General features: G+C 43.4%; 1 protein-coding gene and 1 pseudogene across 12 annotated transcripts in view; one reads left to right on the top strand and one right to left on the bottom strand.

Annotated features, from left to right (window-relative positions):
* Positions 1 to 24,911, bottom strand: part of TIAM2 (TIAM Rac1 associated GEF 2) — a 323,817-nt gene that overhangs the window by 169,629 nt on the left and 129,277 nt on the right. The window contains exon 1 of one of the 12 annotated variants that reach the window (XM_060616968.3): positions 20,147 to 20,274. The exons of the other annotated variants lie outside the window; for them this stretch is intronic. The gene's annotated coding sequence lies outside the window, so the exon portion shown is untranslated. Of the gene's footprint in view, positions 1 to 20,146; positions 20,275 to 24,911 lie in introns of those variants that run through there. 12 annotated transcript variants of the gene reach the window in all.
* On the top strand, positions 15,617 to 16,910 carry LOC132667780 (glyceraldehyde-3-phosphate dehydrogenase pseudogene; annotated as a pseudogene).

Genomic DNA, 24,911 nt, shown 5'->3' with positions numbered 1-24,911 from the left:
GCCCCCCTCGCCCTGCATCTCCTACGAGAACGGGCCATGTGACCATCACCATCGAAGTGGCAGAGGCAGGCCTCTGGGGCAGTGGCTGCCAGCAGAAGGGAGCCCAGCCTGCAGGGGCATCGACGGGCCACTCAGGGAACAACAGGGAGCAGACGCCCTGCACTCAGATCCTCTGACAGCCTTCCAGCTCCACGCGGCGGGCAGAGCCAAGGCCACCTCTGTCCAGGCCGGCGCTGGCAGGACAAGAACAACAATTCTCTTACAGCAAGCCAGCCAGCCAAACACACAGCAGTGCTGGAAACAGGGAAAGCAGCCAGCCCGCTTCCTCCAGAGGGGAGCACTACCCTCCGGGGAGTCCTGGGGAGGAGGCAAAGATGAGAGGCAGCAGTGGGCACCGCCTGGGACGGAGGGAACAGAGAACCCAATACAGAGGGGCTGAACCCAACATGCTCCTCCCCAACCATCCCCCTCCCCTTTTCCTTCCCACAAGAAAATAGGGCGTGAGGGCTGGGAGCCACAGCGGAGAGTTGAACCCACTGATTAAAACCAAGAAAAGGGGCACTACGTCTGGAGGAAATCCCAGCGTGCGTGTGGGAGAGGAATCAAAGGCACCTTGGAACCTCCGCATAGGAAAAGGCAGCCCCCCTCCACCCAGGGGAAAGATGCACTTAGGGGCACCACCCTCCTCTCTTTGACAATTATGGAGGGAAGCAGGGTCTGCCTGCGACTTAGAGAGGCCGCTCTCTACACCTGCAGAGAAGATCAAAGCCAACCTTCTGGGCTTATCAATGGAGTTCATTCATGGAAACCCAGCAGCAAGGGAGGATCACAAGTTATCTGAGGAAAACACAGAACATGAAAGAAAGGGCTATAATGAACAAACAGAACTGGCCCCAGAAGAAGCATAACTCACAGGACAGGAGAAAACGTGTTAATAATTCTAGTATCTTAAGACAGATCTGAAATAGTAGTGTGTCCATAAAGCAAGTCCAGGCTGCTGTGAAAAAGAAGCAATCAGAAAGAGAGAGCTCTCAACAGGAGACAAAGAAACAAATTTTAAATGATCGCTTAAAAGAAACCTCAATGGACCTGAGAAATAATATGAACCACACTAAGCACCAAGGCTGTGAACTGGAAGAAAATACTGAGAAACATCACCGAACCGAAAGTTCAGAGGGGTAATATATCCAGAGGTCCAACGTCCATCCAACAGGAGTCTCAGAAGCAGCTATAATGGGAAGGAGGGAGTAAATAAATAAGTAAGTAAGTAAGAGCATGAAGGGAGGAAGGGAGTCTCCCCCAGCTGACCAAACACACGAGCAGCAAGCTGAAAGGGCCAACCAGCCTGCAGGAGGTGAATGAGGGACACCCAGTTACGTGAACATCACACCAGAGAGGGCTCTGCGACATGCCCCTCAGAAACCAAAGATGAGGTGAGCCTGTCCCCAGACTCCACTGGCAGGATTTGGAATGAGAGCAAGAGGAAGAGACCAAGGGGCTGTCAGAAGATCGTGGGTCAAGTCCCAGCTTGTAACTAACTAGCTGACTGACCGGGAAGAGGTCGCTGGCCTTCAGACTCCCTGAACACGGAGGGGGTGCTACGCACCTCCTTCCTCTACCCCCCTCGTCGTTCCTGCCCCCTGCACGGCAGACTCTCCCCGGAGAGTCATCTTAAATTCCCCCAGATGACTTGTGTATCCAGTGCTGAAAACCACTGGACAAGATGGACTCTAAAAGCCCTCTGGCTCTGTGGAAGGCAGCAGAGGGCATGGGGAAGAGTGGTCAGCAGAACCCGGGTGTAAATCCACTCGTGGCCTCTTCCCATCCACGTGATTCTGAATAAGTCTCTCATCTTGCTGGAATCCGGCCTTGCTCACGTGTATGATGGAGAGCATAACGCCCTCCCCCATAATGTGATAAGGTGGAAACAAAATTGTGCAAGGAGGGGCACCTAGCTGGCTCAGATGCTACAGCACGTAACTCTCGATCTCAGGGTCGTGAGTTCAAGCCCCATGTTGGGCGTGGAGCCTACTTTAAAAAAGTCATGCAAGGAAAAGAACGTGGAAACAACACGTGACACCTAGCAGGTGATCACAAAATGGAGTTATAACAACTCTGTAATTCAGGTAACTAAGGGACAAGTGAGCTACAAAGGTCAGTGACATCCTTAAGTTCCCTGCTGTGAAACAGGTTAACCAATTGGATCCTGCCTGCAGGTGTAAACCTGCTCAGAAGGCAGCAGCTAAGGAGGCAGCAGGGAAGGGATGAGTTGGGGCGTCCCAAGTGCCAAGTGGGCCGTGGAGGGATGGGCCCCAAAACAGGATGGAGCAGGAGCCCACAGGAAAAGCTGTCCTCCCCCAGATGAACAAACCCTGTCGATAAAAAATAGGGGGTGGGGGGAGTAGAATAAAGCTGTAACGCTGGCTTCTAGCCAATCTGCCAACAGATTCCAATACAAAACTGTTTCAACTGAGACTATTTGTTAATTTATTCGAAAGCAAGTTGGTGACAGCACACCATTTGTTTTCCTCTCCTGCCACAAATAATGTCCAAACTGACCTAATTAGAATTATCGTGACCCCAGCAATATGAATACCTCAGATGAAGAAGGAACGTATGGAAGACTTCATTTTTTTTAATTTTTTTTTTAGAAAGAGAGCACGTGAGCAGCGAAGAATGGCGGAGGGAGAGAGAATCCTAAGCAGGCTCTATGCTCAGTGTGGAGCCTGACACAGGGCTGGATGCCACGACCCTGGGATCATGACCTGAGCCGAAATCAAGAGTCAGAGGCTCAACCGACTGAGCCGCCCAGGCGCCCCTATTCTTTTTTCAAAAAGTCCTTCTTCCTCCACTGATCAGAAACTCAGAACAATACAAAATTCCTCCCTGTTTTACTCATGTTCAGTATCATTTTTTTCCACCACACCCTCTTTTCTTTGGAGCACGGATCAAGCCAAAAATAATTTGGCTAAATCCCATCCGATGGAAATAGCTTCGACACTTAAAAGAACAGATTTTGAACTCCTTTTGATCTCATCTTTCCAGAGTCTAAAATAAGCAGAGGTGGCCTCAATTCACCATAAACATAAACAAGTTTTAGAAAGATTCCCCAAAAACCTCTGGGGAAAAAAAAGAAAGAAACTGAATTTTTGTCAATCATTTTCTGTTATTCAAGTGGCCCAAAACCATACAAAATCCCTACTTGAGTGATAATAGCATTTAATTGGTTTAGAGACCTTGTCTTTCACCTTTAATTTAGGATCCAAATTCTAGTTTTGCCCACGACGAAGTGAAAATGAGTTTGGCAGATACAGCCCAGTGCCCAGTTGGCATCTGAACAATAGACAATCTGGACCCTGAAATCTACATCTTAAAAGTAGAGGATTTGGCCGAGTTGAAAAGTCTGAACAGCAGCTGCCCGGACCCTATTGGGGCATTGCAAGTACCGTGCTCTGTCCTCATAATGAATTCTGCTACAAAAAAGCATGTGGTCTAATTCTTTGCTTTTTGCTCCATTTTCATGATATGGAATAAACAGATATTTTTATTTCTGAAAGCTGCATTTTTCATGCACAAAAAAAAAAGAAAAAGAATTTATGTGATTACTGGAGGCAAAACAAAGCAACAAGAAAACCAGAAACCCGCCATTGCTTACTTTACATGTGTCACGCCTCATTAAATGTCTTCCTGTCTGACATTCTGCAAGTTGCTCCCAATGAGTCCATCTGGTCACTAAGCGATGCAATCAGTGACAAAGGCTCCCTAACAGCTCCATCAAAGGCCTGAGTGACACTGAGGAATTCTCAAAGGTAATGAGATTATTCTAATCTCTGATTGATGAAGTATTTTTCTAAGTAAGGAAACAGATATGAAGACTAATGGTGGGGGAGGGGATGAGAAAGTAATTACCAGACAAAGAAGAGAAGATTCCGCATCATCTTTGACACAGGAATACCTCAAGGTCATAATTATCATGGAAATTTCATACAATTTCTCAGAAAATGCCTCTAAAATTTTATACGGCGACACTCTGGGCGAGAAATTCAAAATTAATTGGTCTTGGTCGTAAGTCACTTAGTAATACTAAATTACAGTATGGATTATTGCCAAATTGCAGTTTGGAAAAATGGTTAAATTAAACGTGGACTAGAGTGAATTTAAACTGCATAAACCATCTTCTATCCTCAGGGGCTTCCCGGCTGTTTGTTAGTCTTCTGAATGGAACACATTTTTCCAGATATTTTTGCTTCTGAGAATAAAACTCAGAGGAAGTAAGTAGTTTGCTATACACAGTTCCTGCTTTATTCTACCTCACCTTTTGGAATAGAGACAAGATACATTAAACTAACAAACCTTAAGCTTCAGGGATCCTTCAGGGCCCTGGGAAGGGCCCCCAAAATGTGTCCACAACATGCACTCTATTAGAAGTTATAGAAGTTTTGGTTTTCTTTTTAAGAGAACCCCAAATTCAATGCGCTTGAGGTCCAATAAAATCTGGATTCCCCGGGCCCTACACTCCACTTCTCATATCCTTTACCTCATTATCCAACAGCTTCTGAAAATGTCAGGGGAGGCCAAGAAAGCAACAGAATTCTCAAGATGCCACCACGGCCGTCAGGATTTTGTCTTCAAGACACGGCCCAGGCAAGACTTCGAATAATTTCTTACTACTCAGGATGGGGGGAGAGCAGAAAAAAAGGGGGGTGAGGGAGGCACCTGATTATTGCTGAAGAGGATAGAAACAATTCTGGCCATCAAAACTTTTTTGAAGGACTGACCAAAACAGGACTCTTAAGTTGAAAACTCAGTGTATGTTAATTTAATTCCCCAAGGTAAAAACCGTGTACAGGGGGAAACAGCTCTCTTAAAAAACGGTATATATTTTTAATTACGGTAAAATATATGTAAATACATTGCCATTTTAGCCATTATTAAGTGCCCAGTCCAGTGACATTAAGAACGTCCACACCACTGTGCAGCCATCAACACCTTCCGTCCCCAGAACAATTTCATCTCACAAAACTGAAACTCCATGCCTGCTAAACACTAACTCTCCATTCCTCCTCCTCCCAGATCCTAGCAATTACCATTCTACTTTCTGTCTCTATGAATTTGACTACTGTAAGCACCTCATGTAAGCGGTGTAAGAGAGATCATACACTGTTCTGTGATGGGTTATTTCACTTAGCGTAGGGTCTTCAAGTTTCCTCCACGTTGCAGCGAGTGTCGGAATTTCCTTTTTAAGGCTGAGTAATATTCCACTGTCTGTATATACCACATTTGGTATACAAATGTCCACTCATCTGTCTGTGGACAGTTGGGTGGCTTCCACATTTTGGCTGCTGTGATTAACGCTGTTTTGAATATGCTACAAACACTTGTCTGAATCTCTGCTTTCAATTCTTTGGGGTAAATACCCAGAAGTGGAATTATTGGATTAGATGGTTATTCTATTCTTAATTTTTTTGAGAAACCGCCATATCGTTTTCCATAGCGACTGCTTCATTTTACATTCCAACCAACAGTGCAGAAGGGTTCCAATTTCTCCACATCTTTGCCAACAATTTATGGGTTTTTGTTTTGGGGTGACCAGCCATCCGGATAAGGGTGAAGCGGTACATCACTGTGGTTTGATGTGATTAGTGATACTGAGCATTTTCTTACATGCTTATTGGCCATTTCTACATTTTCTAGTTTTTTGCCGAGGGGCACATCATTTCTTGCTCAGTGTCACGGATGCCCCGTGACTGCCAGTCCGTTCCAGCTTGCTGAATCCACTTACGGTAGATATACTGCAAGTTAGGGGCAAACATCCAGGAGTGGGCAAGCAGGAACTGACCTTGCTTATAAACAGTAACTGGGTTTGATTTTATTCTTCAAGAAGAGGCCTTTGTTTCTCTAATTGCAACAAGAGCTAACGCGCACTGGGATTTCATTGGGTTCCATGCGTGGTACTCCATGTTTTTTACATACATGGTCCCATTTAAGTCTCACCATAAGACTAAGGACACAAACCAGTACACTGCTTAAGGATGAGAAAACCTGGGGTTTTATATAGCTAAAATACTCTGCTGCAAATCACAGAGAGTGGGAGCTGAGGAAATGGAATTCAAACCAGCCCTGTAGAATTTAGGGAGCGACAGTTCCCGGCCACTACATGCTGCTATCCTAGTGCATCCAATACATGAACACAAAGCCCAGGAACAGGACTGCTAAGCAAACAGCAACACTTTAGGGTAAAAAGTAGAACCCAAAGGCCTTTTAGGACCATCTGTTATGGACTGAATGTTAGTGCCCCACCCTCTTCGTATGGTGCGATCTTAACCCCTAATGTGATGATGCTAGGAGTTGATGTTTGGGCAGGTGAAGAGTTTATAAAGGTGGAACCCTCGTGGATGGGATTGGCACTCTTATAAAAGAGGCCCCACAGAGCCCCCTTTCCCTCCTGCCAGGGGAGAGCACAGCGAGAAGACTGCTATAATCCAGGACAGGCTCTCCCGGAACCTGCTGGTGCTTTGATCTTGGAATTCTCAGCCTTCAGAACTATGAGAAATGTTTGTGCCATGCTTAAACAAAGAGTTTAACAAAATTATAAATTATACAGTTTAACAACTGTAACAAAAAAATGTACAGTACTTTTGTTATAACAGCCTGAACAGACTAAGCCACAAATTGGGACTGAGAAGCGGGGAGGCTGCTGTCACAAACACCTAACCATATGGAAGTGGTTTTGGAAGTGGGTAACAGGTAGAGGCTGCAAGAGTTTAAAGGTGCATGCAAGAAAGATCTCACATGACCATTAAGGATGATTCTGGTGAGGACTCAGAAAAGAACTATATAGAAAGTGGTGTGGTCCAAATGTTTGTGTCTCCCCAGAAATTCATACCATGAAGCCCTAGTCTGCCAAGTGATGGTAGTAGTAAGTGGGATTTTTGCAAGGTGATTAGGTCACAAGAATGGAGCCCATATGCATTAGATTAGGGCCCTTATAGAAGACAGCACAGAGAGCTTGCTAAGCCCTCCTACCAAGCGAAGATACAAGAACTTAGCCACATGGAAAAGGGCCCTCCCCCAACTACTGCTGGCATCCTAATCTTGGATGTCCAGCCTCCAGAACTATGAGAAATACATTTCTGTGGTTTATCAGCTACTTAGTCTATGGCATTTTGTTACAACCAATCTGAAAGGAACACGACAGAAAGCTTCCGTTTTCTTAGAGAATACTTCAGTAACCGTGAACAGAGTGTAGAGATATGGATGGTCAGAGTCATTCCGATGAGGTCTCAGATGGAAACAAGGTTATTGAAAACCAGGGGAAAGGCAACCCTTGCTATGGAGAGTCAAACCATTTGGGTGCCTTGCATTGGTGTTCGCATGTTTTCTGGAAGGTTTTCTTGGAAGTGATGAAATTGGAATATGCTGAATAACTTCTAACAAAATGTTGAAGATACAGGTTGGATCATCCTGATTGCTTCTAGTAAAATTTGAGGAGGGGGAAAAAAAGGACTTAAATGTGGAATTTTGAGCAAAAAAAGAACCAGAGCTTGAAGAATTGGAAAATTCTCAGCCTATCCATATTGCAAACAATGAGAACACTGAGAGGGTGGCCAAGTGACCCACATTAAGGAGATTAACAGGATAGACCATTTCAATAGAATAGACCATTTCAATTTCTTCAAGAGAGAGAGAGGACTTCACAGACAATTCTGAAATTATCAGAAACTCTAACAATTCAGAAATTATCAGGGCTTCCAGGCAGATCCTCCCCTAGGGAACTCCAAGAGTGACAGCAGCCTGTGGCACTGGGCCACAGTCTATGCTGGGCCCAGATTCCCGACCTACAGAAGGTGTGGGAGAGTAACTGTTAAAGCTTTAAGCCTCCAAGTGCTGGGGTAATTTGTTACCCAACAACATGTAACTAATATAGTTACCCTTTTAAAAATTATCTTAACACTGATGAAGATACAATGCTTACACTTCTTCCAGTTTCTAAGTTTCCATTTTAGACTAAAATATTCTTTAATACGTGGAACTGAATTTATGTTGTTATGAATGTTGTAAAAAACTGAACTGAACGTAATAAAATTGGATTCAAATTTTAAAAAAACAAGAGGAAGAAAGAAGAGATTGGGATACACACAGAGACACCAGGGCTGTGCCTGTATGGAAGAGGACTGTGGGAAGAGGCAGCAAGGAGGTGACCGTCCTCAAGTCAAGCAGAGAGGCCTCACGTGAAACCAAACCTTCTGGCATCTTGATCTTGGATTTCCAGCCTCCAGAACTGAGAGCAAGTAAACTTATGTTGTTAAAGCCAGCAACAACAACAAAACAGGATTCTATTAAAGGGCAAATTTTAAGACACAAAAGGAGATAATATCAATGAGATAATTATCAAAGAGATGATATTATTGAAAAAATATCTGATAATCTACCAAGATGGAAGCAATGTGTTCAGGCATCCCAGCAAAGATCCCCACAACAGATCCCGCCCAGATCTCCTGAAAATGGCAACCAAGGTAGGATCTCAGGCCCACGGCCCCACCCACACCCAGTTCACAGGGGGAAGAGGAATGGAGGTCATGGGAGTTGGAGTTGGAACTGGCCATCCACTCCCGGAGCCAGTACCCTCATGGCAGAGAGGAGCGTGCTGATGTCCTGTCCTGAGGCAGGGCTCTGGCCATGCAGACGGCGAGAGGCTGGTGGCCTTTCTCCCCCTTCCCACGGGGGTCAGGGTGCTGTTTGGTGCAGGAGCACCATGGCGGTCAGCCCAAACCCCTGCCCTGCCCCGCACCCCGCCACACCTGGCCTGACTCTGTTTCCCCACTTTCGTCTTTTACCTCTACCATCCCTCTCTAAATCTAGTTTCTCAGAAAGCTTCCTAACTCTCAAATAATGCAAAACCTCCCCACTCCCAGAGTTCCCCCAACGTCTCAACCAGCAGCACTCACCGAGAGAGACAGCACTGAAAACCAGAACAAGCAAAACACAGACAAGGGAATTCTGCCCAACTGCCCAAAGTCACAGAGAGACGAGGAGGTCTGGAAGCAGGAGAAGGCAGAGCAGATGTGAGCTTGATACACAGGTAGAAATTCCACCGGAAGTGTGACCGCTCACTCTGGTACAGGACATCACACCCAATTTACAAAGCCCTTCAGACACATGACCTCCCGCATCTTCGCAACAATCCTCAATTTGTGGTCCCACAACCACTAAGTAGTAGAGCTGGGATGTCAACTCATGCCTTTGGTCTGAAAAAATTTAGCAGAGCACTTCTGAAAGATCTCTAATTTATACCAGAATGTCTATATAACCCATGTCTTCCCAATGAATGAATGGCAGTGGAAAGTCCTGGTATCTTTCATCATATTCAGGAACCTACTTAGTAGCAAAAGAATTATAATTGAAGGAAGGTCAACTCCAAACTCTGACTACAGCTACCGTAAGCACTACCCCATCTGTCCAGGAGATGGATAAAAAAATCTCAGCAAACCATACCCTGCAGTATTCCGGAGCCCTCTCCAACAGGAAGTCACGATGTAGCCTAAATCCCTCTGCCTCAACTTAAGTCCATCTCCTTCTAACCTCTGCTCTATAGGCCATGTAACTTTTCACCCACTATTCATAACACCCTCACTTGCTCCTCATTTTAAAAAGTCTAACTTAGGGGCGCCTGGGTGGCTCAGTCGGTTGAGCGTCCGACTTCAGCTCAGGTCATGATCTCGCAGCTCGTGAGTTTGAGCCCCGCGTCAGGCTCTGTGCTGACAGCTCAGAGCCTGGAGCTTGTTTCAGATTCTGTGTCTCCCTCTCTCTCTGTCCCAACCTACTCGCATTCTGTCTCTGTCTCTCTCAAAAATAAATAAACATTTAAAAAAAATTTTTTTTAAAGTCTAACTTTAATTTTTTTCGGGGTACCTGGGTGGCTCAGCCAGTTGAGCATCTGACTCGTGATTTCAGCTCAGGTCATGATCACAGGGTCGTGGGATCAAGCCCCTCATCGGGCTCTGCACTCAGCATGGAGCCTGCTCGAGATTCTCTCTCTTCCTCTCTCTCTGCCCCTCCCTGCTCGAGCTCTCTCTCTCAAAAAAAAAAAAAAAGTTTTAGCTTTTTTTTTTTTCCATGTTTATATATTTTGAGAGAGAGACAGAGAGAGAGACAGCATGAACGGAGGCAAGGCAGGGCAGAGCGAGAGGGAGAGAGAATCCCAAGCAGGCTCCACACAGCACAGAGACTAACACGGGCTTGATCTCACGAACTGTGAGATCATGACCTGAGCCCAAACCAAGAGCCGGACACTTAACCGACTAAGCCATCCAGGCATCTCCCACGTTTAGTTTTTTAATCATAAACATAGTGGTTTTTTCACACTCGCTTCTTAAGTCAGCATCGTCTTACTCAACATCTTCAATGCTTTGTTGAACAGACAGAAAAAAGCAAAGGAAACGCGTAGTGTTCGCTCAGCAATTTCTCTGCATTTTGCATCCCACCTCTGCTGGCCACAAAGGAAGACCAGTTAAGGGGAAGTGGAAACACGACCTTCTCTCTAAGCCGTCTCCTCGAATGCATGTGGCACCAAGAACAAAGTGTCAGTCTCTTTAACCCCCCACTTCCCATCGCAGGGAAAAGAGAGGGAGGGCAGGGCCGGCAAAACCCAGTCCACACAAAACCAGCTGGCAGATGGTGGGTCAGAGGGCACGAGGGAGCTGAAATGCCTCTCACAACAGGTGGGTAATCTGCAGGATGACGAGGGCAAGAAGGCTTAATCAACCTTGGAGCAGTTAGAGACTTCCCTTAAATTTACGATGATTCTTACTACACGGGTATGTTTCCGTTGGGAAAATTCACCAAGCTCCCAGCATGACTTGTGCTCTTTATACTTCTGTAAAAAGATTTTTTTTTTAATACTTAGCAAATCTCAAAGGAGAAAATTCTTCAAATCAAGCTCTACTTTCTCCTATGACAGTAGAAAAAGACAGCCTCTTTACTTCTTAACGGTGCAAATGGAGACACAAAGAATTCCATATGGTCGGCTAGATAGTACAAAAACAGGATAGAGAACAAAGATCCAGCCAGCCATAGCTTCAGATAAGGATTCAGAACAGCAATGGATACAGAAAACAGTAAGGACTCAGCCAGAAACTCTGAGGAACACAGTGAAAATTATTCACGCTGACCAAAAGTATCAGGGGAAAAATCATGTAGCCTGTGGGTAATAGGAGTGAGCTGTGATTTTTTTTTTTTTTTTCAGGACAATAGAGATTTTAAAGTCTTAATCATTGGAGAGATAACTGCAGAACTATCAGACTAAGGGGGAAAAAATGGTAATTTCTAGTTTACTTCAGACCTAACATATGCCAGGTATGGTGACAAGCAATTCATTCATTTAAGGCACACAACTAAATTTGAGGGGAGTATTTTACTGCCCCTATTTTACAGAAGAGAAAGTGGAGGCTCATTAAATTTATTAAAGGGCATAGATGCATAAATAATTCATGGAGAAAAGATTTGAGTCGGGTCTAACTCCTTCCAGTATGCTACCCTGGATTATCATGAAGCTTGGAAGAAAGTTCCAAACAACAGAAAAACTGTGAAGTAACAATTAGGTGAAGAGGAACTGAGAGAGTTCTAGAGAGACAGGCTTGCCTAAGGAAGAAGGCAAATCTCTCAGAATAAAGCCCTGAACTTAACAACTACTAATTTTAGATTTCTGACCTCTAAGAATTTTAGAGCTAATAGGGACATTGAGATCAACTCACTTCTCATGGAAAAAAAGAAGAGTAAATAACATATTTCAACATATCTCCCCCTCCCCCACCTCTCTTTTTCATTCAACATTGGCCAACAAATATTTGCTGAGTGCCTACTATGTGCTAGGGCATCTTTAAAATTCTAATCAATCGTCTCCTTGAACTTTCCACCAAAAAGACCTAAATGATACACATTGTATACACAGTTACTCTTTCTTCAACCTGCCCAGATTTACCAAAAGATGGGTCAACTATTGTTAGTGAAGCATCGAATGGAAGTTCCAAATCCTAGGAAAAGTAAAATTGCTAAATTTAAAGATGTTTAATTCTAAAAATTCTAGAATTTTTCATACTGGGATGCCTGACTGGCTACAGCATGCAATTCTTAATCTCAGGGTCAGGAGTTGGAGCCCCACATTGGGTGTACTATAATATATATATTATATACTAACTATATATTATATATAATATATATAATAGTCTTGCCTAAGAAGGAAAAAAATATATATTATATATATAAATATGTTATATTAACATATATATTATATATATGTTAATATTATTAATTTTATTATGTTTATTGTGTTTATTAATATTAATTTTATATTAATATTAATTAATATTAATATAATATTAATATAAAATTAATATTATATATTAGTATTATACATTATATATATCTTATAGATATGTGTGTGTGTGTATATATATGTATATACATATGTATATATATGTATATATGTGTGTGTGTATATATATATACGTATACCATCATAACCTTCCAGGAGGCTTTTACTTCAGTTAAGCAAGGACTGTGTGTATGACTCTGTCCCATAATCACGGTCCACTGATGGTCATTTGTATTCAAAAGATTCATAGTGTTTTAACATATAATTCTGATAAGAATAAGAAATTCCAGACTTTTCTAGAGGCCTCCTTTGGGACTAAACCAGGTTTAGTTTTCTTAATGGTGGAAAAAAGAGGCTAAATACAATTCCAAATCGCTTAGACCTTACAGTTCCAGTGAAGATGGTCATCTCTTTCTCTATGTCTCTTTCTCTCCCTCTCTCTCTCTCCTACACACACACACACACACACACACACACACACACACACACACATATATATAACAGGGTATCTGCAAAACTCCAAAATTATTCTGAGTCTGATTTAAACACAGGAAAATAAGGTTTAATGCCAAAAATAAAAAGTTAGAAAATTAAATTACCATTTACATACCCATCCAGCAAATGAGAAATTAGTACCTACCATGATTAAACAAAATAATAGGCTCATTTCCTCCAAACCAGACCTCTACCTTTTTCTCTTCAGCTATGAAAGTTTCTTTGACCCCTTCAAGTTTCACTGAATTAAAATTTTATATTTCCCTAAATTTACTTAACATAGAGGCACCCTGCTGGCTTAGCTGATAGAACATCTAACTCTTGATCTCAGGGTCATGAGTTTGAGGCCCATGTTGGGTGTACAGATTACTTTAAAAAATAAGTAAATAGGGGCACCTGGGTGGCTCAGTCAGTTAAGTGCCCAATTCTTGATTTTGGCCCACATCATGATCTCACAGTTGTGAAATCAAGCCCTATGTCCGGCTCCATGCTGAGCACAGAACCTGCTTGAGATTCTCTCTCTCTCTCCCTCTCTCTCTCTGCTAGTCTCATCATGTGCATTCTCTCTCTTTCTCTCAAAATAACATTTTTAATAAATAAATAAATAAATAAATAAATAAGACACAATTTTTAAATTTTTTTTTTCAACGTTTTTTATTTATTTTTGGGACAGAGAGAGACAGAGCATGAACGGGGGAGGGGCAGAGAGAGAGGGAGACACAGAATCGGAAACAGGCTCCAGGCTCCGAGCCATCAGCCCAGAGCCTGACGCGGGGCTCGAACTCACGGACCGCGAGATCGTGACCTGGCTGAAGTTGGACGCTTAACCGACTGCGCCACCCAGGCGCCCCAAATAAGACACAATTTTTAAAAAATATTTAAGATGGACTTTTATTTTGCTTATTTTCAGTAAGGATCCTCTAAACATTAAAAATATTTATAATTAGGGGCACCTGGGTGGCTCAGTCAGTTAAGCACCCAACTTCAGCTCAGTTCAAGATCTCAGGCTTCGTGAGTTTGAGCCCTACATCAGGTTCTGCCCTAACAGTGAGGAGCCTCCTCGGATCCTCTGTCTCCATCTCTCTATGCTCCTCCCCTGTTCATGCCCTCTCTCTGTCTCTCTCTCTCTCTCTCTCTCAAAAATAAACATTAAAAATTACTAAAAATAAAATAAATAAAAACATTTACAATTAGCCAGTAAAAATGTTCTAAACTTTGTTCTAAACTTAAAATCTTCATATAAAAGAGTATCTATAAAAACATTTACAACTAACATTATATTTAAAATGGTGAAGACCGAATATTTCCTACCTAAGACCAGGAGCAAACGAACATTGTCTGGAGGTACTAGCCAATGCAATAAGGCAGGAAAAATCAGTTAACTAACCTAGCCAGGATTCAAACATGGGATTCACAGACTGTCATATGCTTTGAGCCAAAACTCCATGAAGAAGCAACTGGTAAAAGCTTCTTTCATTTTTTTTTGATTCACTCAGTTGCAAGAATACAGCAAACATCCAAATGAAAATGTCCAATTGGAAGCTAACAACTCTAGACTCACAAAAGAGGTTCCAACTAGAGGTGTATTAACTGGGCAGAAATGGGCATGTATGAATGGTAGTTGAAGGCAGGGGCAAACACAGCATTATCTTAAGAGGATAAAGAGGACCCAGGATGGTCCCCTAAAGAGAACATTTTCTGAGTGTAATTCATATCTGGCATATTTCTCTTTTAAATAAGAAACTAAGTCGGGTTGCCTGGGTGGCTCAGTCAGTTAAGCATCCAACTTCGGCTCAGGTCATGATCTCGTGGTTCGTGGCTTCGAGCCCTGCATCAGTCTCTGTGCTGACAGCTCAGAGCCTGGAGCCTGCTTCGGATTATGTGTCTCTCTCTGCCCCTCCCCTGCTCGCACTTGGTCTCTCTCTCTCAAAAATAAATAAACATTAAAAAAAATTAAATAAGAAGCTAAGTCTTTCTAAAACTTCTTTATTATTTTTAAACATAAAACACTTGCTTTGTTTCTACTCTGGACTTCAGAACCAAAGGGCTATACCAATTATAAGATTAGGGAATATCATAAAATAGATATTTTTAAACCAAAGATATTATAGACCATAAATAATATTGCTCAAAAGCATAAGATTAAATTTAATCTTTTTCATTGCTGCCTGGGAGAAAGAAGCCAGCTGCCCTCCAGGAATCAAGAGTATAAAGCTTAGCCATGGCTCCTAAAAGACCACAGAAGTGGCCCAGTGGTAACAACACAAAACTTGGTCTCTCAGGGCTACCTTCCAAAAGGGCTGAGGCAAGGATGCAGAGGTTCCAAGGCCATCATTATGGCAATAAATATGCAAGTACACAAAATGGGACCCAGCTGTATTAATCTATTTCCAACATCCAGAAAGAAAACCATAAGACCTGAGAACAAGGAAAATCAAAACCAGTTTGACCGGACATGTTTAACGTACGACATAGAAGTCACATATGGAAGGCACCATCATGGCCAACAAAGATAGAAAACGCAAATGAGCTATGGTCCTGGAATCTCAAACTATAATAAGTTAACACATAGCTGTTGTCTGTATATAGACAGAAAATATTAGACCAAAATTATTTTAGTCTATATACAGCAAAAATGTTAAAAAAAAAAACAAAAAACAAAAAACAAGTCTCCTGGGTCTCTACTCCTCCCCATTTGACAGACAGCTGCATCTTCTGGGGCAGTGCCATCCATGTCCCCAAGACATGATGGTGAAGGTCGGAGTAAATGGATTTGGCCATATTTGGCATCTGGTCACCAGGGCTGCTTTTAACTCTGGCAAAGTAGATACTGTAACTGTCAGAGACCCCTTCACTGACCTCTGTTATAGGGTCTACATGTTCCAATATGATTCCATCCACAGAAAATTCAATGGTATAGTCAAGGCTGAGAATGGGGAAACTTGTCATCAATGGAAAGCCCATCTTCATCTCCCAGGAACAAGATCCCACCAACATCAAAAGGGGTGATGCCAGTGCTGTGTTGTGGAGTCCATGGAGGTCTTTGCCACCAGGGAGAAGGCTAGGGCTCACTTGAAGAGTAGGGTCAAGCGGATCATCATCTCTGCCCCTTCTGCTAATGCCCAATGTTTGTGATGGGTGTGAACCATGAGAACTATGGTAACTTCCTCAACATTGTTGGTAATCCCTCCCGTACCACCAATTGCTTGGCCCCTCTGGCCAAGGTCACCTATGACAACCTTGGCATCGTGGATGGACTCACAGCCACAGTCCACACCATCAACTACCACCCAGAAGACCATGGACGGCCCCTCTGGGAAGCTGTGACATGATGGCCGAGGAGCTGCCCAGAACATCATCCCTGCTCCTACTGGCAGTGACAAGGCTATAGGCAAGGTCACCCCCAAGCCGAATGGGAAGCTTACTGGCATGGCCTTCCATGTCCCCACCCCCAAAAGGTCAGACATGGATCTGACCTACTGCCTAGACAAAGGTGCGAAATATGATGGCATTAAGAAGGTGGTGAAGCAGGCATAGGAGGGCCCCCTTAAGGACATCCTGGGCTACACTGAGGACCACGTTGTCTCCTGCAACTTTAACGGTGACACCCACTCTTCCACCTTCAATGCTGGGGCTGGCATTGCCCTCAATGACCACTTTATCAAGTTCATTTCCTGATGTAATTTCCTTATGGTCCACACTGCCTCTAAGAGCCCCCTGGACCACTAGCCCCAGCGACGGCAAGAGGGAGAGAGAGGCCCTCAGCTACTGAGGAGTCTTGTCCCCCTTCCCCCAACACACTGAGAATCTCCCAATCTTCACACAGTTCCCATCCCAAACCCCTTGAAGAAGGAGAGGGGTTTGGGGAGCCCTACCTTGTCATGTACCATCAATAAAGTACACTGTACAAAAAAAAAAAAAAAAGTCGCCTGCATCCTCAAGAGGCACAGAGTACAAAAGTACAGGATGAAGAAAACAAACCCTAATTGCCCTCAGAGAATTCTCCCTGAATTATTTTGGAGATGCCTCAATTCTCTATTTAATTTTGTCTCTGTGTGGACAGGGATTTAATGATTAATACCACACAGGACACAGATTCCTAGCAGCATCTGTATTTTTCAAATGTAAACCCGCTGAGTGGTCCACTCCATGCACCGCATGGTGAGTGAGTGGTAGGGAAAGGGTCACCATTCATCTTTCTAAGCTGTAATTGTTGTTCACAGAACGACAGGTTCACACAGGCTGAAGACATGTGCGTGTACAAGAAGAAAACACACAGAAACAGTAAAGAAACCATTCTGGCAAAATGGCTTATCCTCTTCAACCTAAACAATTTCCCTTCTCGCACTGGTGCCAACTTTCCAACAAATGTGCAAAATTAAGCATTTTCTTTTCTATATGCTATGAAGTATATTTGGTATTTTGAGAGGCTCGTCTATCTCCTCTGGTATTTATGGGAACAGTGAATTTTTTACCTCAATTAATTGCCCCTGGGTTCACTCTAGACACCTTCCAAATATGAATTTAAGCAACTTTTCATAGATCCCTCAAATTCAAGATACAACATGATATTCAGTCCTAGGAGTTTTCTTTATTCTCGATTCTACCCGTAAGTGAGAAAAGTAAGATCATTGAAATGAGTAATGCTATGGAGGGTTTTTTTTTTTAATTTTTTTAAGTTTATTTTTGAGACAGACAGTGCAAGTGGGGGAGGGACAGAGAGAGAGAGAGAGGGAGAGAGAGAATCCCAAGCAGGCTCTGTGCTATCAGCACAGCCCAATGCAGGGCTTGGACCCACGAAACCGTGAGACGTCATCTGAGCCAAAACCAGGAGTCGGACGTTTAACCGACTGAGCCACCCAGGAGCCCCAGTAATATTATGTTTTAATCATTAAGTCAATGACCCAGAAATCTGATACATTTAGTTCCTTTTATTTGAATACAGGATTGGCAGTCTGTTCAGTTTTACATGAAAGTCACAATACCCAGATGAACCGCCTTTTCTTATAATCTGAGAAAACTAAAAAAAGAGGAAAAAAAAAACAAAAAAACCTGGAGGGCTGCCTGGCTGGCTCAGTCAGTGATCTCAGGATTATAAATTCAAGCTCCACATTGGCTGCAGAGATTACTTAAAATAATCTTTATGAAAAAAAAAAAAACAAAACAAAACTGGGGCACCTGGGTGGCTCAGTCAGTTAAGTGTCTGACTTCAGCTCATGATCTCGCGGTTCGTGAGTTCGAGGCCCGCCATTGGGCTCTGTGCTGACAGCTGGGAGGCTGGAGCCTGCTTCGGACTCTGCGTCTCCCTCTCTCTTGTTCCTCCCCTGCTTGTGCTCTCTCTCAAAAATAAATAAAGATTTAAAAAAATTAAAAAAAAAAAAGCTGGGGACAAACTATAAAATAGGAAAAAATTATTTATGGTATCAGCAACAGGGGCGCCTGGCTGGCTCAGTCGGTAAACCATGCAACGCTTGATCCTGGGGTCATGAGTTCAAGCCCCACATTGGGCATAGAGCCTACTTAAAAAAATATCAGCAATAGTGACTCAATCACTTACAAAGGCTCACTTGGATTTGACTAGACTAACTCTGATACCTAACACATACAGATGCATATGTATATTTAGCCTTACAAAAACAAAATGACAGGATTTTCGGCACACTGGTCAAAGAGTTAAATATGTTAGAAGGTAGCCTGTGAATACCAAGTGGGTGGCATTTCATGAAAATTCTCATCCACATGTAACAAAAAACATAATAATGGTCAGGGAGGACAAAGACCCTCATGGGAGCTCATTTTACCAAAACCATGAACGCATTCTCAAATTTAAAATTTTATGGCTATTAAGGCGTCATTACCATGCGAGAAACTTTCTTACCTGTTATTCCTCAGGTGTTCTAGCAAGAGAGAGTAAAGATCTTAATCTAAACACAGTCAGCTCCCTAAAATGAGAGGTTTAATCTCATTATCTGGAACCACAGATGCTTCCTTGTCGAGCCATAAGCTCAGGGCAGGGCACTTACCAAAAGTTATTAATGGCGAACAACAGAATCCGAAATCTAATGTCCCCCCTTATAGGAAAATAGCTTTCTTCCAAGATTTACTGCGCAGAAGTGAGGGAAATTAGCAAAGACAGTCTTCCACAAGCACACAAGGGGTGGTGAGCACTCCCCCGCAGTGGGACCAAACGCCTGAGCAGACAGCCCCTCAGCAGTGGGGGGGACAGGACCAGGAGGCTTGCGATCTGGAAGCGGAATAAAAGCAGAGATCGGCAGCTAACTCCTTCTCGCAGCCAGCCGTGGTCAGATCCTCAGCTGGTGCTGCTTCTCAACCTTAATCCCTCCAGGTCACAGTAACAAAATGCAAGCGGCCATCACAAGACTTCCAAAACCAAGTTTACCACAAGAAGGAAGTTCGATTTTAACGCTGACACCCTAAGACACTTCCCTTGTTTTCCAGGAAAAAGGCCCTAAGATTCATCACAACTTGGCTGTGAGATATCTGAGGAATGAAGTGTTTTCCTTTTTACAAGAAACAAGGATATTCAAGGGTGGTCTTGTACCAGGGGCTCATCCTCTTTCCTTGGGGATTCCAGCCAATCTCCCTACCTCACCTCCCATGTTTGATCATCCCTCCAGCTGCCAGCCTGTCACGCTTTCAGAAAGTTATCATAAAGTGGGGCGCCTGGGTGGCTCAGTCTGTTGAACATCCAACTCTTGGTTTCTGCTCAGGTCATGATCCCAAGGTCATGGGATCAAGCCCTGTGTCAGGCTCCACAAGGGGCGGGAAGACTGCTTAAGGTTCTCGATCGCTCTCTCTCTCTCCCGCCCTCCTTCCCCCCCTCCCCCCCTCCCCCTCTCCTCCTCGCTCACATTCTCTAAAATAAAATAAAAAGGGGGTGCCTGGGTGGCTCCGTCAGTTAAGCATCCAACTTCGGCTCAGGTCATGATCTCGCAGTTTGTGAGTCCAAGCCCCGCACCGGGCTCTGTGCTGACAGCTAGGAGCCTGGAGCCTGCTTCGGATTCTGGGTCTCCCTCTCTCTGTCCCTCCCCCACTTACAACCTGTCTGTCTCTCTCTCTCTCTCTCAAAATAAATAAACATTAAAAAAAGTTTAAAAAATAATAAAAAGAAAATAAAAGGAAAGTTATCAGAAAGTAATATGGAAACAATTTCAAGCCTACCTGTTTCTATGGGTGACAAACTACGAAACTTACAAAGAACAGCAAATCCCTATTTCACAAAGTTTCTGAGTACACAGAAAAAGCTGGAAAGCTTACCATTTCAGGAATCCTAATGCAATAATCAAGAAATGAGGGGGCCGCTTGGGTGGCTGAGTCAGTCGTCAGCACAGAGCCTGCTTCAATTCCTGTCTCCCTCACTCTCTGCCCCTCCCCTGTTCTGTCTCTGTCAAAAATAAAAAACAAACAAACAAAAACAAGAAATGAGGAATGAATATTGTTCCTCCTTTAATGGACAGAATATCAACTTAGAAAATCAAAGACAGTCAACTGAAAATCTGCTGGAATTATTAAGCAAGTTCAGTAAGGGGACCATATAATGAATATACAAAGTGAGTAGGCTTCTACACATTAGTGATAACCACTTAAAAACTGAGTGAAAAATCCTTTATCACCTGCAAAAATTACTAAAAAAAAAAAAAAAAAAACCTAGGAAGAGAGTAACAATGTATATTTATATTTAAAAACTATAAAACTTTTACTGAAAGGCATAAAAAGACCTAAAAAAAAAAAAAAAAACACTGAAATATTCTATGTTCCTTGATAGGAAAATTCAAATCAACAGGTCAGTTCTCCTTAAATTAGCACACATTCACTGCAATCCCAAATTGATTTTTAGAACAATGTGATAGGCTGCTTCTAAAGTGGATCTAGGGGCACCTGGGTGGCTCAGTCAGTTGAGCGTCTGACTTCAGCTCAGGTCATGATCTCGCAGTCTGTGAGTTCGAGCCCCGCGTCGGGCTCTGTGCTGACAGCTCAGAGCCTGGAGCCTGTTTCAGATTCTGTGTCTCCCTCTCTCTCTGCCCCTCCCCCACTCATGCTCTGTCTCTCTGTCAAAAATAAACAAATATTAAATAAATAAATAAATAAATAAATAAATAAATAAAATAAATAAATAAAGTGGATCTAGAAGAATAACTTTGTAGAGTAGCCAAGAGGAAGTATTCTGAGAAAAATATACATATACATCAACAGGGGAGTATCTGCCCCTTCCAATGCAAAATATCCTGTAAAGTTATGGTAATTTTGAATATTTCTGTTTAGTAGCAAACCATCAGAGTCCAGAAAGAGATACAAGTTACACGGAAATTTAGAATATGATAAACGTGGCATTCCCAGTAAGTAGAGGAAAGATCAGCACGGTAACAACTGGTGTTTCATCAAGTTTCTCTCTTCCCAGCCCACTGCTCTGTCGTACGGTTTCACAGTGTGCGAGACCAGGGGCTCCAGTCTCTCCTAAATCACACAGGCTGCCAAAGCCAAGGAGTGTATGTGAGCTTCTATAGCTTCTCACCACATCCCTAACAAAGGGTGAGCCCACATTTGGACGAAGCCAAAATCAGAGTCAGATTATTTCAACTTTGAAGTTCTCATGGGAGAGCCGAGACACCGCCTCTCTACTTACAGAGGCTGGCACCAGGGCCACACAGGCTGTCATGTGAGTCACGGATGAGTCAGCCCCTCTGAGTCTGCCAGGCCCTGCTTGACTACGTCCACCTCTAGCATGCAGCCTCTTTGTTACAAAAACATTTCCAATCCCCACTGAGTGTTCTGCAATGGTCTATTCCCTTCAGAACGCGACGAGTGACCACAGTGAGTTTTGCAAAGAAAAGTAATTGCTTACCATGAAAACATGCTACCCCCACGGTGACGGGGGCTGGGGGTGGGGGCGGGGAGTGAGGAACTCTGAATTCCCATTGCAAAAGGATGATTCTTAATGGGAACCTTGGGAAGAACTTGGGGAAAGCACGTCAGAAATGATGCCAAGATCATTTGTATTTGCTGAGGAGTAAACAAAGATTGTTATCATGTGCAATTCTGAATCTGTCCCTAAGGGGAATACTGGTTAGCATTTCATGATGTGACAACTTTCCCAGGTCTTAAATATTCCTCTCATTAGAAGTCCTTTTTTATCCAGTATCTAACCAAAGCCATGCAGCACTTTCAGAAGACAAAGCAAAATGTCTGGATGGAAGCTGTTTTGTGTTTCCACAGAGAAACCAACCTGTCATCATCAGGCCTCCAGCAGGGTTACACGGCACCTCTGAGAAGGCAGAATGGTTAAAGAAGCCTACTGCATTTCTGAGACAGGACTACGAAGAAATGTATAGAGACCAATTAACGTTCAAGGTTCTGAGGTCTCAATCGCCAGAAGAGGCTTGCATCCAGCCACTCAATACCAAAAGATCTAAGTACTTTTCAGAAGGTTCCTTTTCCTCCCCTTCTGTTCTTTGGCAATGGGGGGAGCAGTGAGAGGAGGGGAGGGGAGGGAAGGCGCTCACAGCGTTCGTGTATGTGGATTGAAAATACATTTTTTAGGGGCACCTGGGTGGCTCAGTCAGTTGGGCGTTTCACTCTTGGGTTTCGGCTCAGGTCATGATCTCACGGTTCATGGGTTCGAGCCCTGCACTGGGCTCCAGGCTACTGGCGTGGAGCCTGCTTGGGATTGACTGATTGATTCATTCATTCATTCTCTCTCTCTCTCAAAAATAAATAAAATATTATGGGGGAGCCTGGGTGGCTCAGTTGGTTAAGCACCTGACTTCGGCTCAGGTCATGATCTTGCAGTTCGTGAGTTCCCGCCCCGCGTCGGCTCTGTGCTGACAGCTCGGAGCCTGGAGCCTGCTTTGGATTCTGGGTCTCCCTCTCTCTCTCTTCCCCCTCCACCCCCACTTGTGCTCTCTCTCTCAAAATAAACAAACACTAAAAAATATATATTATGATGGGTAGGAGTACACATTAAATAAACTCCTTAAAAAAAAAAAAAACAGGTTCTGTGGGATACTAGATAACTAAAATGACATTTAACAAAGTGCAGGAGGAGTGTCTGCACACTTCCTCCTTCCAGATAGGTCTCTTAATCCACGTATGACAAGTGCTGACACATATGAATGACTACCATCCTATTTCTGAAACATGGGCAGTCTCCACTCTGCCCCTGCAGGACACAAAAGCAAAAAGAAAGTCAGGGCCATTTGCTTGGTAAAATGAAATCCCATCTTGGCTCTCCTGCGAGTTCACTTACTTTTTATAGCCTGGCTTTCAAACACAGTAATTGCTTTCTTTTTTTAAAGACGTGGATTCGCACCACATTTGAGGGTCCCTATATATAGGTTTCAGTCGACTGTAATAGCAAACGCACAGGATCCACCCTTGAAGACCTAAATAGAACAGTTTAGGAAGAGGACCTTCTTTTCCTATAAAGCAAAACTATGAAAATAATCAAAGATAACTTGCCCAACTGCCACCAGAAGACAATTCCTAAGCCCAGTTTTTATGACACGCTCAGAAAAAAATGCACAACTTCTTCCAGGAAATTTGTGGTCTGCAAATTCTGTAAGATTTTTAAAATTACGTCATGTTTCATTTCTGTTAGCTCTTCTAATCTCTGGTTCAAATATTGGTGCTTAAACCTTAACAGTTAGAAAAGCAGTTATTCTAGATGGCTTAGAATTTTCAGAAAGCATGGGAATGCAAGCTGGTGCAGCCACTCTGGAAAACAGTATGGAGGTTCCTCGAAAAACTAAAAATAGAACTATCCTACAGCCCAGCAATTGCCCTATGAGGCATTTATCCATGGGATACAGGTGTGCTGTTTCGAAGGGACACATGCACCCCCACGTTTATAGCAACACTATCGACAATAGCCAAAGTATGGAAACAGCCCAAATGTCCACCGATGGATGAATGGATAAAGAAGTGGTATATATATACACTGGAGTATTACTCGGCAATCAAAAAGAATGAAATCTTGCCATTTGCAACTACGTGGATGGAACTGGAGGGTATTACGCTAAGTGAAGTCAGTCACTCAGAGAAAGACAAAGATCATGTGACTTCACTCATATGAGGACTTTTAAGAGACAAAACAAATGAACATACGGGAAGGGAAACAATAATATACAAACAGGGAGGGGGACAAAACAGAAGAGACTCATAAATATGGAGAACAAGCTGAGGGTTACAGGAGGGGTTGTGGGAAGGGGGATGGGCTAAATGGGAAAGGGGCACTAAGGAATCTACTCCTGAAATCATTGTTGCACTATATGCTAACTAATTTGGATGTAAATTTTAAGAAATAAAAAATAAAATTAATTCTCAGAATTCTCAGAAAGCAAATGTAGAATCCACTTTTGTTCCTCGATTACTTAACCTCCTTCTGAGGCGGCGGGAAGTTCTCTTCCAGAACCACGAAGCTGTAGGTAACAGCATGGGGCAACCCAGCGATCGAGGGCTTTGGAATCAGACCAAGTCAAGACCCAAATCAGACCAGGTCAAAACCCAGCTCTTAGGGCTTAGCTCCTCATTTCTCCGAGCCCACATCCTTCTCTGCAGATTGGGAGGGGATCCGTTCTGGAGCGCTCAGAGTTAAAGAACATGTTGATGAGGTGCCCGGCAGAGCCCCTGGCATCAGCGGACTCCTACAAGGTCAACGAGGTGATGGTGCCACTGATGACGAAGCAGGTTGCAGAATACTTTCTTTCACGTCTTTGTTTCTCAGAGGAGGAAAAGCAAGGGCCAGAGAGACACCACGTACAAACCAACAATCCGCAGCTCAGTGAGTGGTTCAGGGAGCAGGTAAGCGAGGCTGCTCGTATGATCAGGACTTTGAAACATGATGAACAAAACCACAAACCCACTCAGTGTGCGCCAGGGGCTCTGTTACATCTCATTACTGCTGAGTATACACAGAAATAAGAACCTTCCCCAGCAGAGAAGCCTCCAAGGGATGATGGGTAACTTCTGCTACAGGCAATTTCCGGTATCTCTTCATCTCTGCTCGGCCACCTAAGACCATTTCGCG

The sequence above is a fragment of the Panthera onca genome, chromosome B2 (genome assembly GCF_046562875.1).
Source record: "Panthera onca isolate mPanOnc1 chromosome B2, mPanOnc1 haplotype 2, whole genome shotgun sequence".
NCBI classification, from domain to species: Eukaryota; Metazoa; Chordata; class Mammalia; order Carnivora; family Felidae; genus Panthera; species Panthera onca.
Note: the sequence above shows the minus strand (reverse complement) of the source record. Positions and strands in the feature narration are given on the sequence as shown.